This window comes from Gallus gallus, chromosome 5 (genome assembly GCF_016699485.2).
Source record: "Gallus gallus isolate bGalGal1 chromosome 5, bGalGal1.mat.broiler.GRCg7b, whole genome shotgun sequence".
Taxonomy (NCBI): domain Eukaryota; kingdom Metazoa; phylum Chordata; class Aves; order Galliformes; family Phasianidae; genus Gallus; species Gallus gallus.
This window is the reverse complement of record NC_052536.1, coordinates 32,426,444-32,442,607: the sequence shown is the minus strand read 5'-3', so window position 1 is coordinate 32,442,607 and position 16,164 is coordinate 32,426,444. Positions and strand designations below refer to the sequence as shown.

The following is a 16,164-nucleotide window of genomic DNA, read 5'->3' as shown; positions in this document are numbered from 1 at the left end:
TGGTTAAAACTACAATGAATTTATTCTTCTTGCTTATATTTTGTAATTAAAAACAATGTCTTCCTCATCTTATATAGCTTGTTCTCCCTCCTTGCCTTACCACTAATGCAGAAGAGGAAAAATAATCTGTTGCACAGTAATTTCATTTCAGGCAGTGAGCCCGAAGTCATAATGAACATTTAAGAAATTATCCTAAAATAATGTTATTTGCATTTATATTGGAGTTCTTTTCAATTTACTTTTGTTAGTTTTTTTCCAAAATGTTTGTAGTACTACACTACTGTATAATTTTCTAATGTGATAAAAAGACATACTTGTGGTGTTTTTGGTTTTTTTTGTCACAGATGAAGAGCTGCCTCATCGGCTTTTTTTTTTTTTCGTGGATTTCTACATTTTTCTATCCAGAAAAAGAGGCAGTTTAGAGTACTTCTGAGAGACAGGAATTTCTGGGAGGCATGTAGTGTTTGTCTAGTTAGTTGTTGCACCTAATCACCCACCCCCACTTATTTGTGGTGGTGGTCTTTTTTCAATACACATGATAGGGAGAATTGACAAATAAAGCCTATATTTTTCACTTAGAATTTTCTTAATTTTAAGGTCTCATTTGCCAAAGGCCTGTTTAGGCATCTAGTCTAACGCTATTGTACTTTGACCATCTGCCTTCTAAATAATTTATTTTTAGCTTTACGCAGTAATCAGAAAAAAAGACTTAAAAAAAAAATACTTTTTTTTTTTTATACTCACAAAGTGAGTATATTTTGCTGCTTCAGCAGAATCCATACAATCTGATACTCTGGTAAGTCTGAGTTAAGGTAACAGAAATTCTCAAGATAATATCCCCTAAGCAAAAAGAATATACAGTTTAGTGTATTTTTGACACAACTTAAGTCTCTGCAGAGATTATAAAATGCAGGATTCTTTAAGTTATTTTGAAACTTGATGCAAATTAAATGTATAGAACTCTGATTAGATTCTTTTTCTTTCATTTCAAAATTGGAAAAAAAAAAAAAAAAAACAAACCTGTCAGATGTGTGTTGAAGAGGAGGACAAGGAAAAGATGCTTATTTTGTTTGCCGATGCCAACTATTGAGGCTAAATGAGCTGTATGGGACTAGGAAGTTGGACTCGGTGATCCTTGTGGTCCCTTCCATCTCAGGGTATCCTGTGACCCTATGGAAGTGTGTTTTGACCACTATGGGATGCATCTGGGTTGCATTACAAGTACTTCTATTTCTTTGACAAAGGCATTGTAGAACTTTGTTATTAATGCTAGATCTCTGTCAAAGTGTATTGCATAAACTTTTAAAAATAATAAAGCTCCTTTCTTGCCAATTTTTAATATACATCTAATACACAGTTTTAATATCATCCCCCCCATACCAAGGAAAATATGTGAGAGGTCCATTCAATTTTAGTTTTTTAAAAAATCCTGAATTAGCACAGTTAAATAGAAGGAATTTTTTTTGAGTGAAATTGTATCTGAAAGTTGCTCTTCCACTTCAATTAAAGTAATTGCACAAATAAAGACCACACTTTAAGTCGTGTAAATTAAAGTGTATTTAGTTTATACTTGTTTTGTGTAAGACTTTTCATGTTTACTTCACCAATTTGTTGGTCTTCCTATCTTAGTTTAAATTTTGTGCATCCTTAAATATTTTTAGATTTTTTTTTCTCCACAAAAACAAACAAAAACAAATATTAAGATATTAAGTTTCTGTGGACTAGCTGAAATATTTCACTTGCCTTCTTCAATGCAGTCTTTGTTTTGTGTGTGTTTTGAGTTACGTGTCTTGCTAGTTCTAAGCATTACTTGTAAGAAGAAATACTTCTGACAAATTCAAACTCAGTTGGATGGAGGCACTTAATTTGTCAGCTTAGATAGTAAGCATTTCTGTTAGGCTTAATTTGTTATATTTTAATACCTACTACAGAGTTTGATGTAGAGTCTTTTTCATGGTGTCACAGCATCACACAGTAGTTGAGGTTGGGAGGTCACATTGTCCAACAGTCCTGGTCAAGCAGGGCCACTTACAACCACAAGGTTGGTGAGAACTTTGTTACTTAGATGACAGAATGAAGAAGGAGGTGGATCTCCTTGACAGTAGCTGGAAATAGTTTGGGCCCAGTATTCCAGATGGAGTCTCACAAGAATCTCTCTTGACCTGCTGGTCACTCTTCTCTTGATGCAATGTAGGATATGTTTGGCTTTCTGGGCTGCAGGTGCACATTACCAGCTCGTGTCCATCCATCAAATCCATTTTGTGACCAGGATGTTGTACAGGACAGTGTCAAATGCTTTGCACTAGTCCGGGTAGATGTAATCAGTTGCTCTTCCTTTATCCATTGACACTGTAACTCCATCATAAAAGGCCATCAGGTTTGTCAGACATGACTTGCCTTTGGTGAAGCAATGTTGGTTACCACCCATCACCTTGTCTTTATTTTTGATGTGCCTTAGTAGGGCCTTCAGGAGGATTGGCTCCATGATCTTGCCAGACACAGAGTTGAGATTGGCTGGTCTGTCGTTCCTTGGATCCTCTGTTCTTTCTTGCCTTGAAAATGGGGGTTATGTTTCCCCCTTTCAGTGGGAACTTCACCAGACTGACGTGACCTTTCAAATACGATGGGTAGTGGCTTGGCAACTTCATCTGCCTGTTCCCTCAGAACCCATGGATGGATCTTGTTGGTTCCCATGGACTCGTGTACCTTCAAGTTCTTTAGATGACCTTGAACCCAATCTTTACTTAGAGCATGTAGTTTTTCCTTCTCCAAGTTCTTACCTTTGCTTTCTGCAGGTTTGGCTGTGTGGCTAGAGCCCTTGCTGGTGAATATTGAGACAAAGAAGTCACTGAGCACCTCAGCTTTCTCCGTATCCCTCATGACCAGGTTTCCAGTTTCCTGCCATAGAAGACCCACATTCTCTCTGACCTTCTTTTAATCTCTGATATACCTGTAGAATTTTTTCTTGTTACTCTTCATGTCCCTAGCTAGATTAAATTCTGTCTGAATTTTAGCTTTCCTGATGGGATCCCTGCCTGCTTGGACAACTTCTTTGTAGTCCTCCCGGGTAACCTGCTTCTGCTCCCTATAGACTTTCTTTTTGCGCTTCAGTAAGTCCAGAAGCTCTTTGTTGATCCATCTATGATGTCTCCTTCTCCTGCCTTCCCTTTAACCCTAACCTGTAAGCTCTCTGTCATATCCTCATCTATCCCCAGGTGGAGCTCCATGGACTTCATCTGTTCATTGATGTAGAGGGCAGCCACCCCCTCCCCCTCTTTTCCTCTGCCTGTCTTTCCTAAAGAGTTTATACCCATCCATTCCTACATTCCAGTTGTGAGAGCCATTCCACCACATTTCAGTGATGCCAATGACATTGTAGCCCTGCAGTCATGTACATGCCTGCAACTCTTCTTCCTTATTCTCCGTGCTCCGTGTATTGGCATACAGACAGATCATCAAATTATTAAATGTTTCGAAATTAAGGTTAGTTTTTCTGTTATGTTGAGGATGCATTAAGTTCTCTATTTATTTTACTTTTAACTTTGAGTCATCTTCATGAATATAAGTGAAGAGGCTCTTATACGCAATGCAACTTTTTATTGTGCTATAGCATCTGTTTACAGTTGGTAGACAAGAATTTGCACGGTCTTTTGGGAATTAGACTTACAGCCTCTAATTAACTTTTCTTTTATCTACCTGTTTGCATTCCCATGACATACTGAAAAAAGAACTGTAGAAAGAATATGCACCTTGTAGAAATTATTTTGCTTATTTAGAAATTCATGATGTCTGTATTGGTTCACTAATGAGACATGTTGGTTTAGCACCTGTTTTTCTTCTGAGTAGATGGAATTGAAGTCTAGCATGTTTTCTTGCAGGAGTAAAATCTAATCTTAAACCAACCAATTGTATGTAACTCTTCTAGTGCTGCTATGGAAATTGAGGAGGTTTATTTGAAAATTGAGGGATTTTTCAATATGAAATTCATTATCTGTATTAAAGGGGAAAAAAAAACAACCTTAAAAAAAAACATACCTACTTGGTATGTAGACTTGCTTTTCATTTTTGATTGAAGGCAACGTTGTAGACAAGGTTTAAAGTTTATTTTGCACTTAAGTTTGTTAACAATATAATCTTATACATGTCTTATTGAGCAGTAAAGTATGCAGGCAAACTCTGTTCAAAATTTTTTATCGCTGTCTAGTAATAGCTATCTGGTTTTAGAGATTTTAATTACTTATGGTAATTTTTTTAGATCATAAAGCTAGAGGGAGAAACAAGTGGACCTATAGAAAATGCTTGTTAAGTACCAAGTTTATTGTATCATCGTACTTCTCTGTACAGGAGCAGGTACAGAGCAATAAGTATTGTACATTTTTTGTTGCTATAGAACCCTTTTTCCAAGCTCGACTGGTTTGGCAAATTCTTTTAACATGTGTAACAGGTACAGTTTCAGTTAGATTCCAGAAGGCTTTTTTTGCAGAACTTCCAGATGTAACCTCCAAGTTTTCCATAGATGTTTCAAAAGTCCTGGTTCAATTAACACATCCAATTACTAATAAAAAAGATGCTAAAGCTGTATATTTTTATTAAGCTTATATTTGTTTCTTCCAAAGTAATTAAACATCTGATTGCGTTGTGAGCTTTTATGAACCTCCTGGAGCATCTCAACCATAGTTTAAATTAGATCTTGCGAGTTTGTATGTGAGATATCAACTTAAAATGTCAGCTTTGGAAAATAAAAAAAAAAAAAAAAAAAGGAATAAATCAGGTATATGCAGTCTTCACTTTTTAATTTTATTAAAATTCATTTTAATTTTTCTTCTCTGTAATAATACTATTCAAAGGTGAGGTCCTAGTATGTTTTTACCCTCAGTAATGTATACTTACAGCATTAAAACTTCAGATGTAAAGTTTGCACCTACTGACAAATGTATCTTATTCCGTGTTAAAGCACCATTACAGTCTTCACCAGAATCTTTTTCATAAGTAGTACAAGAGTGCCATGGACCCAATGATCCAGTGGAGACTGCTATTTTATATTTTTCAGGAACACAGTGGAGCTGAGCTGATCCTGCCAACTTCCTCTTCGTTTTCTGGGACCATGAAAGAACTGGCAACCCTACTTTTTAAAACTGACTTATTTTTAGCTCATTTCTGAAAACTATTCAGCTGACCTAAGAACAGAGGTTAATTTATGATAATTCATAAGACATTGTTAAAAAGGGCCTTAAATGACAAGAATTTCAGGCACTGAAATTTTTTATTTTCTATTGTACCTTCTTCCCTTTCACAGAGTATTTTAATATTCGAATATTAGCAAAGGAGCAAAAAGAATTCAGATGAAAAAATCAATCATCTAAGTGGTTTATGGCGTTCTTTACAAGGGAACCACTCACTTAAGGAAATTCTTGTTTTCTTGTGTACAAGAAAGGCCTGAAGTTATAAATATTGATTTTTTTTTTTAATATTACATGCATTTGTGTTAGTTTTATTTAAATTCTTTTTGCACATAAGCGCCGTTTGAAATACTTTAATATGATTTAGCTCACCTTGTTTTCTAAGATGCATGATTTTAAATTTTCCATATTTATCTGATTGATACTTTTTGTTTTCATTAATATTAACCAAATTTGCACATCTTCATTTACAACACATTCCTGTTTGACTATGAGAACCTTTCATGTGTTTATATATGAAAAGAGATCAAGAATCACTAAATTCTATATATTTTCATTCAAAATTCCTTTGTGGTCTAAAAATATGTCTATTCATTATGTTTTTGCAAAAACATGAGTTAATGTATTTTTATGTGTAATTTTGATCCCAGTTTGTTGACTTGAAACAGCATCCCGTAATGCTACTAAAACTAGTTTTTTGTAATTACAAAACCAGTAGATTATTTGTTAATAATACTGTAACAGATAATTTTACTTGGCTATGAAGATACAGCTCTTGCATGAGTGTTTCCAATCCAAAAACTGGCTTACAAAAAAACAAAGCAGTGAGTGTTAACTTTCAAGATCTTAGTTTTGATATATGCGTGTTACTATAGTCTGAACATCAGTTTTGCAGACTAAGCTGTAGCCAAGCTAGCAGCAACATCCTCTTGCTATATTGTAGTCTCATGACTTGAAAAATTAGGTTAAAAATTTTGATCTTTTGCAGCAAATGCTGCACACTTATAAAGTGAATGGGCTATAGGTGCACAGCCGTTAAGAGGGTCCCAGTGGAGACTTTCAAAACTGCTAAACTGTTAAACTGCTTAGAATAGGAAAACCATTTGTTTCCTTTTATAGGCAGAGAATTAAGAAGAAAAGTCCTTCCGGCAATAAAAATGTTATGTTTTAGTCTATTGGTAATTACATTCAGTAAGTCTTACTGTTTTATTAGGTGATTGATGGATGGAATTCTAGAATCACCAAGATTATCTAGTCCAGCCATCCACCTACCACCAGTATTTCCCCCCAAACCATATCCTTTATCTACAACATACAAATGTTTCTTGAACATTTTCAGGGACAGTGACTTCACCACCTCCCTTGACAGCCTGCTCCAGTGCCTGGCCACTCTTTCAGAGAAGTTTTTCCATATATCCAACCTGAACCTCCCCTGGCACAACTTGATGCCATTCCCTTTAGTCCTGTTGCTAGTTATCTGGGAGAAGAAGCTGACCTTCACCTCACCACAACTTCCTTTCAGATAGTCGTAGAGAGCCATGAGGTCCCCCTGACCCTCCTCTTCTCAAAACTAAACAATTCCATTTCGCATAGCCACTTCTTATAAGGCTTGTGTTCCAGATCCCTTGCCAGCTTTGTTTCCCTTCTCCTGGACATACTCCAGGGCCTCAATGTCTTTCTTGTAGTGAAGGGTCCAAAACAACACAGTACACAAGGTGCAGCCTCATCAGAACTGAGTACATGGGGCCCATCACTTCCTTGCTCCTGCTGGCAGCACTGTTTCTGTTACAAGCCTGGATGCCATTGGCTGCCTTGGGCACACTGCTGGCTCATGTTCAGCCAAGCACTGACCAACACCCCCAGGTCTATTTCTTCCACACAGTCTTTCAGCCACTGCCCCAAGCCTGTAGCACTGTTAGAGTTGTTGTGAACAAAGTATAGGACCCAGCACTTGCTCTTGTTTGAACTTGATCCCGCTGGCCTTTGTCCAGCAATCCAGCCTGTCCAGGTCCCTTTGTAGGGTGTTCCTACTCCAAGGAAGAGCTGCACTTCCTCACAGCCTAGGTGATCAAGGTCTCAGATACAGCAGAACTTCTATAGTAAACCTTTGCAATATAGTTTCTGAATATCTCTTCAGGGTGAGGAAGAAGATGCAGATGACTGTGTAGAGCAGCCCTCTTTTCTATGCCTCTTCCATCCAAAGCTGCTTGTCTTCATGTCATTCCAAACTAATCCATATTTTCTATGTAGATTTTTTTAATTTCATATAAGAACTTTCCAAATTTAGCAGCAAGTATAAAGTATTTCAGTACCCTCCTTGACCTGAGGAGTTGCTGAACAAGATTTGTAGTTACAAAATTGAACTAAAGTTTGCAAGATAACAAGAAGTAATGGCAATAATTGATCTGTGGTGTTTAATATGTGTATATTTCCATTAATACAGAATCTCTCATGTTTCTATTATGTTTATATTTCTGTATCTTTCTATTTTAAACGTTTAAATTCTCTGTTGATATCAGAGCTTCCTTGGGATCAAAAAAAGAGATGGGCAGGTACATTTATTCATTATTTCTGTGGCATACAGAAGTCTAGTGGCTTAGTTTCTTCTTGGAGTCCTGGCTTTCACTGTATAAGTTGATACGCTATTGGTACGTAGATTTAATTATCTGTTCTGTTTTGCTTGGTGGAAAGGTCAGAGTACTTTCCAACAAAGTTTGAGGCTAGCAGTATCTATAGGGATGGTTGTATCCAGTGTTCAAATGCTCTTTCATTCTGATAACTTCAAGTTGTTAAGGAAGATGTGCTTGTCAACATATGCAGATTCTGTAACAGTACTATAACTGTGGTTGACCATTCCCCTGTGTTCACATGATCAGCAGGTAATAATCATAGAAAAATACGCTTACGGAAAGTCTTATTTCTGTCTCATTTTTCTTTTATCTTTCCAAGCCCCAAATGAAAATAAGATGATTTCACTGAGTAGTACTATATGATTTTTTTTTGTCAAGAATATTTTTCTCCTGGTAGAGGGAAAAAAAAATGCCCTTGATATACAAGATCTGAGTTTTGTCAGCACCTTGATACAAAATTGCAAATACTGAGATCATTTCAAGGGATTGTTTTTATTCATTTGCTTAAGGAGAATCAAAACAGAATTTATAATCTGAATCATGGAGTGCTATGGCAGAGGAAGCAGCAAGTATCCTGCCTCTTCTCTGTTGTTCCACTCACCAAAATTAGAGGTTTGCAAAATCTCTAATGGGAACTATATTTGTTTTGGATTGGACATAGAATATTATGTGAAAAAACCTTTTGTCTGTAATTATTGATACTTTTAAACTTAAATTTATCTCTTTTCCTTTTATTATGTTATTTAAAAACGATGTTCCTTTGGTTGGCTCCATGAGGGAATATCAGTGAATCATAGGTGAAGAATTCTTCCAAGAAATTAAATTCATGAAACTCAAAAGTTTAACTTCTGAATCCATTCAGTGTAAATTTTATATTTCTGTAACTGTAATTCATAAAATCTTACAGCATTGAAATTACATCTGCATGGGAACTGTTGAATCACAGCCTGAACCTCTGATTGACCACCTGAGGTGAGTGCTGAGTCAGCGGCAGGGGCACAGGTGAATGCAATTTCACCTGAGTGACCAGAAGGTGAAATTCTTCTATTAGGGACTAGTCCTAGACCCCATTTAAGGGCTGACTCCCAAGGAGGAAGGATCTCTATCTGGAGATCACTCCTCTTGGAGCCCTTCCGTGAGCCCAGGACACGGGTAAGATCTTTATTTCATTACTCCTTTGTAAACACGATCATCTCTCTGGTCCAATACCTGTTTGCCATACATACATCTATTTCTTAGTAATGGATCCATCTTTAACTTGTATTTCAGAATAAAGTTAAAATTTACTGTGGTAATATTTCTATATGTTACACTGCAAATGCTGAATAGATTTATGCTCAAGTATTTTGGAGTAGTTAGGGAGGTCTGAAAGCATCATACCTTCTCTATGTGACTCATCCTCCTTTGGTGAATTAAGTTTTTGGAATGTTGAATTTATATGTCACTTTGCCTTGGCCAGTGATAATTATTGAGAATTCATTTAGACTTGATAGCAGTATACTAATGGATGTGTTGCTAACTGTTGTGGTGTAATGTACTAAAAGTCTAGTTAATAAACACGGTATTTCTTGTTTTGGGGAAAGTTAACTGATAATTTGAATGTTAGCATTTTTATCTATTCAGGTCGTTTTTCTGTTCTACATTTTTGGCTTTTAGGGAAAATACCTGCTTTAGGTGACTATCATTTTTTAGGAGTTATGCATTTTGAGTTAAATTATCTTAGTGCTTGCAGTGGTATTTACAGAAATGAAAATGTCAGTTGGAATAACTTTCTCTTACATAGCAGTATAGCAAACAAATGATGCTGGGTGTTGAGACAGGGCAATGAAACATGGCTAGGAAACATTTTTGAGACTTTTAAAATTGCTAACCTAATATTATCTAGGCTAAGCTATTAGATTGCACTTGTTCCACTCCACCAGATTTTTCTGTACTGTTAGAATACTTTTACTTTCTACTCTGTGGTTTTTGTTGTTTACCTTGGATCTTTCTGCAGTCACCTAATGCTATATGAATATGAGACTGGATGCGTAACTATTTCTTGGTGTTATTTGAGGATTTGAGGATCATCTTAATAAAATGAGCTGTATTGCATAAGTAAAAACTGAAGTTTTGTGATGGGTTCACCTTTTGTTTGTAGGCAACTGATTTGGTGGTCAACCTTGCAGCTCTTCTTGGTGGAGTTACTGTGTGCCTTTTGCTCAGTTATAGGAAGAAAAACAAAACCAAATACTTAAGCTTTCTTCTGTTTCTTTCCATCAGAATATGACCATATGAAAATAGTTGTTCTGTGTCCAGTCTGTTTTATTTTAATACTGAGTCTTTGCTCTGTAGTGAGTGAAATCTGTTTTGTTTAATAAGGTTTCAGTTTGTTTCCCACACTTAATCAGCTATCTGTTGGAAATAATATTACTAAATACCACTAAGAGATAAGTAGCTTGAAATTCTCTCTGAAGTGCTGGGTGCTAGGCCAATAAGCTTGAATTTTGTTCTATATGTGGTGTAATGTCAGTGTAGGGAGTTGTCTCATCAGGATAACACACTTGCAGTCATGAAAAATTGTATTTCCTACTGATTAGCCAATGGGCTCCTGCGTAGATTTAGTGATTTGTAGTGATCAAATGAGGTTTTTTTTTTTTTGTGCAATTCATATAGGGTGTGATGTGAACTTAGAGGTGGAATTTCATTTGCTCCTGAATAAATGTTTTTGTCTTTTTCAGCCCTAAGATTTATTACGTGCAATGCAGTTTTACATTCAATTTACAAAAATAGATGGCTCTATTTTTAGAACAGAGAATATGTTTCATCTAATTAAATCTCATTATCTTGAGAGCTTACAATTCTGTCTTGTTTTGGAAATACGCTTGTGTTTGTATTAGCCTTATTTTTATAGGACAGCTGGTTAACGTGTCTCCAGAACAGTCTGAGAAAGAATTATTTCAAACCTAATGATATATGAACTTTGGTTTCCTGTTCATCAGTACACCTGAAAAAGCTTCTTTGTGTGTTCACATTTCTAATGGTGCCTAGATGTTACATATTACATAGTTCATAGAGGAAAGGTTTTATGTACAATTTCAATTTGCATAAAGAATAGAACATACTATAAGCAAAGTATTAGTTTTGGTTGTAAGACATCCTAGCCCGCTGACTAATGATATCTTGAAGCATCTCTGTCTTTTATACACCGGAAGTATGCCACCTAATAAAATATGTCTTCAAAAACTTGTATGGTTAAAATTTAGTATTATAATTTCCTCATAAATTAGTTCAGTGTGAATAAATCTGTTTTACAGTTTTATTTTTTGCATAGAATATTAAAATCAGGTGTTGCTGATTACAAATGAAAAGACTCAGAGTGATCTTTTTATTTCCTGAATTAACTCATATTGACAAGGTTGTCCTTGAGAGGGTTGTTATATTGTATTTAATTATCAATTCTAGTTTCTTTTAATAGCTTCAGTAACAAGATGGCAATTGTCATTGGTAGATACAATTAGCTGCCCACCTATGATTCATTCTTTCATATTGTGCTTTGTAGTGTTGACACAGGAAGAATGCCATACTTTTCTTGACGGGTATTAATGTTTAACGGTGTTCTAATTTTCCCCAGTCTACTTTAACAACGTCCTTGAATCCAGTTGGAAGTGGCTGTGTGAATGATCAGTGTAAAATAAGCAAATGGTTATTTGTTGCTTTAGCTTTCGAAATGTTGGATGTAGTTCTTGAATAGGAAATTTTGTTAGTTGGTATACCTTGATTTTTAGATAACTTTCCAATTAAAAACTGTTTTTTAGTTTAGACAGAGTATTTTAGATAACATATTTAATAGTGTATAATTCAGTTAGCAAAGTATTAGTAGTGTGACCTGTTTCAATCTGAATTGCAACAAGATTTTCTCACCGGATCACTTCTTAAGTACTAGTGATAGACTAGCTATGGTCCAGGTTTGCTGTATAACAGAATATTGAACTAGTTTACAGTGATCAGTGGTTGACAGTGTATCCTTATTTCCTGTGGCTAATAGACTATAACAGAAGTGTAAAAACTCTCCAAGCCTTCTGTTTTAAGTATGATATATTTTCAGAAAGATTGTAAGTAAAAATACCCAAAGCCTAAGTTATCCTCTGTTAAGCAGTATATAACACAAAAATCTTTTTGGTTAAACAGCATATTGAGAGAGTCCAGTGCAGGGCCACAAAGATGAGTATGGGAGTGGAGCATCCCCCTTATGAGAGAAGGCTGAGGGAGCTGGGTCTTTTTAGCTTGGAGTAGAGGAGACTTGAGGGGTGATCTCATTAATGTTTATAAATATGTAAAGGGTGAGTGTCAGGAGGATGTAGCCAGCCTCTTTTCAGTGAAATCCAGTGATAGGACAAGGGGCAAAGAATACAAGCTGGAACATAGGAGGTTTATGAGGAAAAAAAACTTCTTCATGGTAAGGGTTACAGAACACTGGAACAGGCTGCCCAGAGGGGTTGTGGGGTCTCCTTCTCTGGAGACATTCAAAACCCTCCTGAACATGTTCCTGTGTGACCTAATCTAAGTGTTTCTGGTCCAGCAGGGGAATTGGACTAGATGATCCTCCAAGGTTCCTTCCAATCCCTGACATTCTGTGATATTTTTAATTTTAGATTATCAGTGTTTATATGCTTATAATTCTTATATATTCATGTTAATTGCATTATTTGCCATGTTTTATTTTATCTTATGTACTGGGGCCATTTAAAAGTGTTCTAGAAATGAATCTGTTCCTACAAATTTTGCTTACTTGAATATGTTTGGAAAAAATCCAGTGGTCAATCAGCATGCAATAAGGTAAATTGAGAAATATGGTTTCTTGGTGTTAAATGAAAATCAATGTGTTTGTAATAATTTTTGCGTTACCCTTATATCAAAAAAAAAAAAAAAGGGGGGGGGGGGGGCATGGAACTAAATGTGCTTGGAACTAGATGACCTTAAAGGTCCCTTTCAACCCAAGCCATTCTATGATTGTGCGTGTTTGCACTTTCTCTGTGAAATATACAATGAAGTGTGATTTTCTTGTGTTCTGAAACAGTGGATGAAAACTTTGTGGTCTAGCAACAAATAAGTATACAAATGTTGCAAAGTTCAGTGTTAGGTGGTGTATAATATGTTCTTTATGGATACAGACAATTTCTTGATTTTGTTCCTAGAGTAGCTTTTACTGAAACACAAGCCCTTCACACTGTAAAAAGCAACTGTTGTAGTAGAACAAAAAAGCAGTTTTTGTTGTAGTTTATCTTCAGTTAGATGTCTCATTTGCCAGGATCTAGAATGTATTATTGTAGAGGAGAATAAGGGTGTTAATGTTTGCAGTCCTCCAGATATCTTCAATACGTGTCGTGGTGAGAAAAAGTCTTAAAAGTACATAATCACTTGTATTTCTTACACAGTAAAGAACATCTTGCAGTGTATTAATGGGAATATCTTGTTACACTAGAGTAGTAAAATAAAACTACAGTTTTATGTAAACTATTGTCAAGTCAATAGGGTCTGTTATCTCAGACAGATTAAAATTGAACATGCTGTATACATCTTAGATTCTGGAAGAACAGGCTAGTTCTTTTTTGAATATCTTCACTTTTTTTTTCTTTCTAAACAATTGACAGTTGTTTCAAAACTTGCACGTACTCTAGAAGATTTTTCTCTTTAAAGCTGTTAATGACACTGTCTAATTTAGTTAATTGTAATATTTGGATGATTTAGTAATTAAGCAATTTTTGTTTCAATTTTAGTAGTTAGGGAGGAAATGCTGCACAACTGTCCTTTCTTGTTAATAAAGTAAAAAAGCTACATTGAGAAGAAAGTCAATATAAAATGTACCTGTCTTGTACTGAATTGTACTTACAAAAAAAAAAGAAAGAAATTGATGCACTTGAATTACCACTGTTGCATGGCTCTGAATATTTGAATTCTCTTCTTTAATAATTTTCAGTAAAGTTGACTATCTCTGAGGAATTGCTTCGATTGTAAAATCATTAAGTAGTAAAATAACAGCTGAAATATGAAATGTGATTTCAGAAATATAACTAGAGCAGTATATGCTGCTAATTCTGTTTTGGTCAGTTAATTAACTGCTACTTTGTGGTTGTGAGTATTTGCATTTAAAAAAAAACAAACAATGTAGCAGTGTTGGGTTGCCTTTTGCTGCCTCTTTTCAAGCTCTTGATCTGGTACTACTTCTTTATGGACAGTATGTTTTTCTGCTGTCTTATTTATTTATTTTTTCCAGATGTATTGATTGTATTGTGAATTTCAAAGTTGAAACGAATATGAGACAAAATGAAAAACAATTAAATTAAAATTATCAGTGTAAACATTGACGGTCTATATAGAGGTAAAACTTCTGTAAGCATGCTTACTTTTTTCCTAAGTACTACATCTTGGAGTTGAAACAACTCCAAAGCCTTCCTTAAAATGAAAAATTTAGGAGTGACATAATGAGAAGACTGTGCATCTTTGCTACTCTTCAAATATTTTCCTTCATTTTAGGTAAATATTACTAAAGTGATGATCAGTCATCTGTTCTCAAATACCTGATGCCAATTACAAAAATGAACTGTTTACTGCTTCAAAGCCATGTTTTTATAGAAAAATGAAGTTCCATTATTTTAAATATCTTAGGTTTCTTATCTGTGCTATGACATAATACAAAGTATCTCATACTCTGAAGGTATGATAGGGTGCAGGATATGTAACTTGTAAAGGACATCTTATCTTGTAATCTCCAATTGATTTTATTGGAAATAATTACAAGCATATCCAAATGTCTTAATTCCTCTCATAAATAGAGTAGCTGTAGTATGGTGTATTCTTTTTTGAAATGTTTATTTGGTTTACTGAAAGACCTGTATACTTTCACTTCAAGATGTATCCATTTTAATATTGAACAAACATGAGAAAAATGTTGCAACCCTGGATGTATACTGTTTTCTTTCCTGGATTCTGTTGCCATCAAATTTCTTCAGAACAGCCGTACTGAAGGGGATATGAAATAGGCTTAACTCTAAATACTTATTTCTTTTCAGAATCTTAAATGTATTATTGTAAGTAACCATTTTAACATAGTGGTTTGATGTATACATTTAATTAGTAACTGACACTAGAAAATCAATCTGCCATTACAAACTATAATTAAGCTTCACAATAAACCCCTAAATTGGAGGTTTGTACTTCTTGATACATCTTTAAAATTATTATGTTTTTGGCATTAGGAGCAGAGTCCTGCAGTGCCAAAATATAAAACCAGACAAGGTAACTGGACATCAATTTCCATAAATTCCTTTAGCTTGTTTAGAATGGAAGATAAATCTGCATGAGAAGATGAAGAAATAATTTTAAAACATTCTTAAAAGAACCTAAATATAAGGTTTCCTACTAAGGAAACCTAAAACTAAAAACCTCCTAAGGTTTTTGAGTATGGGGTTTATAGAACCTAAGCTAATGTAAAAGGTGAAGCCAAGTATGGATTTCATGGGCACAATAACAAGAGAACAAACCTTTCCCACAATAAAAATAGAAAAAATAGTCTTTCCGCTGATTTACTGAATTTGTAGAATTGACAAACACATACATTCACATGCTTGTACCTGAAAAATTATCTTATGGACTAATTTATTGAAGAAGAAAATGTGCATTTTATTGGAAACTTTTGGGAAGGTTTTTGTCTTTGCTCTCAGAAATAGAACTGTCCAGAAGCTGTTGCTGGAAGCAAATAAATCCTCAGCCTATTGAATTTGTGCTGTTCTTTTAAATGTTTCATTTACCTAAGTACTTTGCTAAAAATAAATAAATCTGCATTTTTTTTTTCTCGATGTAAGAATTATGAGTTTTCTGAATATTTTCATGGCCTCCCGACTTGCTCAATTTATGTTGCAGATACAGCAATCACATCTTCATATAAATTCAACACTTGGACAGTTGCCATGTCTTTCAAAGTTTAGAAATTTGATTATGCATCTCATATAGCTACTAATTCCATTTTTGAAAAGATTTACAGAATGGACAAATATGCACATAAGTGTGTGGGGGAAAAGAAAACAACAACAAAGAAAAACTTTTTAATTTCTGCTGTATAGCTCATTTTTTCTTCATGGAGGTTATTTGGATATGTTAACCCTAAAATGCAACCTGTGCTTTTGTTCATATCTGGTTGAGTTATACGTATTTCTAGAAGGAAAATTCTTGATGTTAATATTCTCTAGCTCATATATTGCTCCCCTAAAGTATTTGTTTGTAACGTAATCATTAGTATACATAGCTTTTCTCCATTAAACTAAGAACTTAACTTCCAATCAAGAAAACTCAGTAATTTACTTACTGCAAAATTC

At 34.9% G+C, this 16,164-nt stretch overlaps 1 protein-coding gene across 13 annotated transcripts in view; it reads left to right on the top strand.

Moving 5' to 3' along the window:
* NOVA1 (NOVA alternative splicing regulator 1) overlaps window positions 1-16,164 on the top strand; it is a 181,742-nt gene that overhangs the window by 33,294 nt on the left and 132,284 nt on the right. The window lies entirely within an intron of this gene.